At 48.0% G+C, this 6,658-nt stretch overlaps 1 pseudogene; it reads right to left on the bottom strand.

Moving 5' to 3' along the window:
• Positions 1 to 1,287: 1,287 nt before the first annotated feature.
• On the bottom strand, positions 1,288 to 6,414 carry LOC129543363 (large ribosomal subunit protein uL16-like; annotated as a pseudogene).
• Positions 6,415 to 6,658: the final 244 nt, after the last annotated feature.

Here is a 6,658-nt window from a genome sequence, read left to right as displayed (position 1 = left end):
CTTAGCCACTGGACTGCAGGGAAGTGCCTAAGTTCTCACTTCATAAGATGTAGACTACATTTTCTTTCATCCACCCTCCCCATTGGAACTTTCACCTAGAACCCCTGCCTGTCTCCCCATCCTCCCAATAAGGTTATATCATCCTCTTGGTTAGATAGAAACTCAATGTCTTCACTTTTTAAAATTTTTTTTGGCTGCATCTCACAGCCTGTGGGATCTTAACTCCCCAGTCAGGGGAATTAATTGAACCTGGGGGCTTCCCTGGTGGCTCAGAGGTTAAAGCGTCTGCCTCCAATGCGGGAGACCCGGGTTCGATCCCTGGGTCGGGAAGATCCCCTGGAGAAGGGGAAATGGTAACCCACTCCAGTATTCTTGCCTGGAGAATCCCATGGATGGAGAAGCCTGGTAGGCTACAGTCCACGGGGTCGCAAAGACACGACTGAACAGAACGGAACGGGCCCCCTGCAGCGGAAGCTCAGAGACTTAACCACTGGGCCACCAGGGAAGTCCCATCAATGTCTTCATTTTTATGACTAACTGTTATTTATAGCTAAACCATGTAGTAGATTATTAATATTATTTCAACATTTGTTCTCTATGGAGTAAGCTGCCCTTTTTAAAATTTGCTTTGTTTTCCTTATCCATGTTAGTGAGTCGGTCCCTACATCTTTCCCGGTAGTGTAGATCTCATCTCAATATACCCAAGTTTTAGGCATTCTGTGCATTTCATCTTCTTGAAGAAATTGCTCCCAGAGCCCTTTCACTTCTGCAGGAGTACCTACTGGCTCTCTATTTCAGGCACTGATCCTAATCTCGCTCTTCTGTTGATTTTCTGATGTCTTTGTCTTGTGTTTGCAGGAGGGAACACACCCTCCACCCTCCCACTGTGAGAAATGGTCAATGGAAGTTGTAATTTGGGGAGAATTTGCATGTTTCAGCATGTTTTTGCTTTACACTTAATAGTTTAGCAGGGTATGGAATTTTAGGTTGGAAAAAATCTTCCCTTAGAACTTTGAAGGCAATAATGCTCCCTCACATTCTATGACAGTTCTTTTCAACAACCAAAGCTGTTTTGAGTCCTGATCCTTTCACATGATTCAGTTTTCTTTCTAGAAGTTTGTAGCATCTTCTCTTTGTTACCAGTGTTCTGAAATTCTATGATGTTGTGCTTTGGTCAGGGGACATTTTTATATACTCTTTGGCCTATTCAGTTTGGAAACTCATGTCCATTAATTCTGGGAAATGCTCTTGAAGTAATTTTTTTTTTTTTGATAGGAAAGTAGGATTTATTGGTGGGCATAAGTAAGCAGGGGACAGTGCCATGGCTTTCATGAACACAAGAGCCACCATTTGTTTTGAGGGCCACGACTGGGGATATATTTGACCCCACACCTATCTTGGATGAACAGCTTTTCTGCCACCATGTTTTCAAATTCATCTGCGTTAAACTTAGTAAATCCCCGCTTCTTGGAGATGTGGATCTTCAGGTGTCCAGGAAACTTTCACTTGGCTCTGCAGAGGACCTCAGTCACATGCGTCCTGTTCTGCAGCTTGGTGAGGATGGACATCGTGACTTGACCAGTGTGGACCCTGGCCACTGTGCCCTGGGGCTCTTCAAAGGTATCTTGCATACCTGTCGGGAGTCTATCACTCTAGCACAGGACAACATCTTATTGATGTTGGTGACATAGAAGGGATGTGAAACCATTTTGCCACAGCTTTTCACCATGTACTTGTTGGCACAAATTCGGGCAGCCTCCAGGGCTTTAGAGGAGAGGTGCTGATACTCATCCGATACCATGTAGTCACAGAGTAGGAACTCATCCACTTTTGCCTTCTTCTGCCCCAGGTCAGTGATGCTAATCTTAGCATCAGGGACACCTCAGCAGAAGCAGAAGGGAGATTTGGGATATGGCTTGTTCTTACAATACCGGTAACACCAGGCAAGGTGGATTGTCTGTGGCCTGCTGAAGGGAAAGACCTCTTAAAATAATTTTTAAGGGACTTTTCTTTTCTCTGTTTTTTTTTTTTTTTCTGTTTTCTTTCTTTGATTTTGTTTCTTTGTTTGCTATAGTTTGGGGGGATATCTTTAACTTCGTCTTTCTGGTTAATTTTCATTCCTGTTATATTTTAAACCTCTGAGACCTTATTTTGTTCCCTGAATATTCATTTTTATAGCATCTTATTCTGATCTCATGGTTGCAATATCATATTTCTCTGAGAATAAATAATTTTTTAAAAAGTTTCCTTCTGTCTGCACAACAGTATCCTCCAAATTGCTTTCATCTGTTTGTTTTGATCTCTGTTTTTCATATTAGATGCTTTCCTCATGTGTCTGTGAATCTTTGGATTCCTGTTGAAGAATGGAACTCTAAAAGCTTTGTGACTGTGGGCGGGCCTTTGCTGCCTCTGCCCTTGAGAAACCCTTAAGGACTTCCTCGGTGGTACAGTGGATCAGCATCGCCTGCCAATGCAAGGGACATGGGTTTAACCCTGGTCTGGGAAGATCCCACATTCTGTGGGGCAACTACTAAAGCCCATGCACCTAGAGCCTGTGCTCCACAAGAGAAGCCACCGCGATGAGAAGCCTGTGCCCTGCAACGAAGAGTAGCCCCTGCTCGCTGCAGCTAGAGAAAAGTCCTCGAGTAGCAACGAAAACCCAGGGCAACCAAAACTAAATAGATAAATAAATTTTTAAAAATACTAAAAAAAATATAGTCCCTCTTGATGTCAAAGTCTCTCACCCAGGCCCCCTGTCGTGATCCTGCCTCTCTCACATCTGGGTTCCCCAGCCCAAATACTCTCCGTCTTATTCACTCTAGAATATGCGTCTCCCGTCACCTGCGATGGTACAGGGAGGGAAAGGGACTGACCTGCGCAGAGTCAGGGAGGGGATTTGGAGGCCTAACTGCTCCTTAAATTGACTTTTAGTTTGTCTTTTTTTTTAAACAGACTTTTTTATTTTTTAAAGATTTTTTTTTTTTGATAGGAACCATTTTTAAAGTCTCGGAGAAGGCAATGGTAAGCCACTCCAGTACTCTTGCCTAGAAAATCCCATGGATGGAGGAGCCTGGTAGGCAGCAGTCCGTGGGGTCGCTAAGGGTCGGACACGACTGAGCGACTTCACTTTCACTTTTCACTTTCATGCATTGGAGAAGGAAATGGCAACCCACTCCAGTGTTCTTGCCTGGAGAATCCCAGGGAAGGGGGAGCCTGGTGGGCTTCTGTCTATGGGGTCACACAGAGTCGGACACGACTGAAGTGACTTAGCAGCAGTAGCAGCAGCATTTTTAAAGTCTTCATTGAATTTGTTACACTATTGCTTCTGTTTTATGGGTTTTGGCCTTTGGGCCAGGAAGCATGTGGGATCTTAGTTCACTGACCAGGGACTGAATCCACACTCCCTGCACTGGAAGGTGAAGTCTTAAACCACTGGACCGCCAGGGAAGTTCATAGGCTTAATTTCTTTTTAGAGAAGTTTTAGGCTCACAGAAAAGTTGAGTGGAAAGTCTAGCGAGTTCCCGTACATCCCCTGCTCTCCTGCCCACACACGCACAGCCTCCCTTACCATCAACATTCTCATCCCAGGGCACATTTGTTACAGTGGATGAATCTGCATGGACACCCCACTGTCCCCAAAGTCCACAGTTTACATGGGTATTCACCCTTGGTGTGGAACATTCTATGGGTTTGGACAAATGTGTAAAGGCACGTACTCACCATTCAGTTTCACATTATTTTCACTGTCCTAAAAATCCTGTGCTCCATCTGTTCATCCCTCCCTCCTCCCAACCCCTGACAACCACTTCCGCTTTACCTTTTAAAATTCACCCTTATCCCTGCTTCTAGAAGCAACCCACGCCAATCTAGCCCGGAGCCGCGGGCCCTGAGTTGGGGAGTGGGCTGCTTCTCAGCTGCCCTCATCTCCGGCTGAGGACTCACCTTTCTCTGCTCATTCTCTCTCCAGCTTCCAAAACTTGTTGCTGTTGTCTCCTCCCTTGTTCTACTGGCTTCTATGAATCTACACCTTAAGAACAAGTCCCTCTGTGTCGTTAAGCAGGGCTTCAGGAGGAAAATGCATGAGCTCAACTTGCCACTTCTAATAATTAGAGGTGCTCCAGTTGAAATCTCTGTGGCCATCTCAAATTCAACTTGACCCAGATGACTCCCCCATCCTCTTCTGCAAAGCAAGATTCTGATTCTCTGTAGGTCCTGATTTCTGCCAGTGGCTCCTGCTGCTCTGTTACCTGTGGTTTTACCACCACAGGGTCCTCTCTGCATCTTTGTGTCCTTTGCCTCCTGTTTGTGGGCACTCTCCCCTTCTCTCTTCCTCTGGGGTCCCTCCCGTTTCCCCTCCTCTGTTCGCAGCAGCTGCCAAGATCAAGATCCGGCCTCTCACACCCAGGCCTGAATGAACAGCCTGTTAGTGATCTTCAAGTATTTTCCCTTCACATCTAACCTACGAAATTGTCTTCAAACAAATAAATTTGCCATAGTCATGTCATTCATGGCTCCAGAATATTTTGTCTAGAGCAAAAAGTCCCAGTTCCTGAGTAGGCAGGCCAGTTTCCACAATATGACTACTATATCTGCCTCTCCCAGCCTGCTTCTCCTGCTAAGACCACTGGGCCTGGTCACAGCCGCTCTGAACACACTGGTCCCTTCCCCACCCTGGTCCCTCTGCATGCACACCTCCCAAAACTCATTGTAAATGCTGCCTCTGACACCGAGCTCCCCGAGTTACCCCAGAAATTGCCCACACCCTCTTCTAGGTTTCCAACCTTGAATCAAAAGTCGTGTTGCCATTTTGGCTAACATATCTGTCCTTCTTTGGGGTTATTTGAGGGGAGGGACTGGGTCTTATCCATCCTATATATTCGGGGCTTAGCTCGGTATCTCGTATGCATTAAGTTCTCAATAAATGTTGAATGTGTGAGTGATTGACTTTATAGTTATATTTCATTATTTGTCTATGTCTATTCTTTTCTATGCTGCTGCCTTCATTGTCACCATATTAATAACACTTTGATAGGAAGATCATTTAAATAATTAAACTCCTTGAAAGTGTCATTAGAAGGACCTTCTTTGTACCAAAGATTGCTCACAGCAAAACAGAAAAGAGCATGTTCTTTTGCATGCTGCCTTAACTTGATTTATTGTTTCACTCCTTTACGTATCTGTCTGTCTTCCCTAACTGTTCTGTCTGCCCTGCAAGGGCAGGGCCTATGCTTAGCTATTCCTTCCAGCATTCCTCATGGCACTCAGCACCAGGCTGGGTAGAGAGCAGGGGCTCTGTAAAGATTTGTAGATGGATTCATGTGTGCTCCAAGTTGCGGGGAGAACCAGAGGGCTGGTCTGGGGTGACTGACTTTCTGGTGTGGAAGCAAAATCAGATAGCCAAGCTGGGCTTGGGTCAGGCCTAGGGGAAGGGTGATGGTGAGGACCAGCGTGGACTGTGGGAGAAGGTGTCTGGGAACAGCCCATCACAGCCAAGTGTTCTTTGGGAAGCAGGGAGAAGAGCAGAGTGATGAAGAGGGGAGATGGGGGAGAAGAATGTGTGTGGACAGAGTGACGGGGGGTGAGGGTGGCCAGTGAAGCGGGACAGGGGCGAAGAGGCTGGGCGGGCCTCCAGGGTCCAGGCCTCAGGGCGCCATCTTGGCTCCAGGGGCTGACCAGCCCCCTGCCCCCCTCCACTCCCCTACTTCCCTTTCACCTTCACATCGGGTGTCAGAGCCACCTTCACCTTCACCCTCACCAGGCTGGGTCTCCCCTCCCTTGGGTCAGCATCACCAGGTCCAGGCCGAGGCCCCCCACCCCGGCCATTCGCCAGTCCCATGACTGTGTCCAGACTCCCCCTCCCAGAGCAGACCCCACCCCTCTTCCTGAGCAGCTGAGCCCGAGCCCTGCGGGAGATAACAAGGACAGGGTGTGAGAGGCGCCTAGCCTGATGAACAAGGGCGTCCTCATGGGAGTATCGCGCTGAATCTCTGCTGCCCTCTAGGAGAGACCCCCACCTAAACATGTATCAAAACCCACAACATCAATACAGTCAAGAATACGGATAGTAAAACCTTCTATTGACATTCCAAGGCTATTCCCTTCCCCTCCCCTGCTGGGGTCCTCACTAGCTCTCTCCCTTTGCTGCTAAACTCGGTGAGAGAGAGTTTACACCCCTGCCTGCCTTTCTGCTGCATCTATGGCCTCCTTAACACTCCCTTCTTTCAGAGTAGATGCTATCCTAGGGCGCCAGGGGTTTCCTGCTGCCAAGTCCATGGTGGCGATGGTGGTGGTGGAGGGGGGTTGGTTCTTCCAGGCTTTGCCCTCCCTGAGCACCTCAGCCCCACCCTGCAGAGCCCCTGCCTTGGCCTCAGGCTGCCCTCTCACCTGGCTCTCCTCCCTGATTGCCTCCTCCATCTCTGTCTTCCTTCCCAGGCACGTTTCTTGGCCCACAGCCAGATGTGGGCCCAGATGGATCAGTATTTCAGCAATGTTCATCTCTCCAGCCCCTCTGGGCAGGGCCTGCTTGCTTGTCCTGAACCTCCCTGCAGGCCCAGCTGAACGACAGACCTCTTCCTTGGCCCTGTCTTGAGCCCAGAGGGGCTGAAGGAGTGAGATTTCTTTCTCTGGTCCAGGACCCAAATCTTGGAATCGTTCTTCT

Source organism: Moschus berezovskii, chromosome 23 (assembly GCF_049115385.1).
Source record: "Moschus berezovskii isolate FMDL1 chromosome 23, NW_MosBer_1.0, whole genome shotgun sequence".
In the NCBI taxonomy this organism is placed as follows: Eukaryota; Metazoa; Chordata; class Mammalia; order Artiodactyla; family Moschidae; genus Moschus; species Moschus berezovskii.
This window is presented reverse-complemented; position numbering and strand designations above follow the sequence as displayed.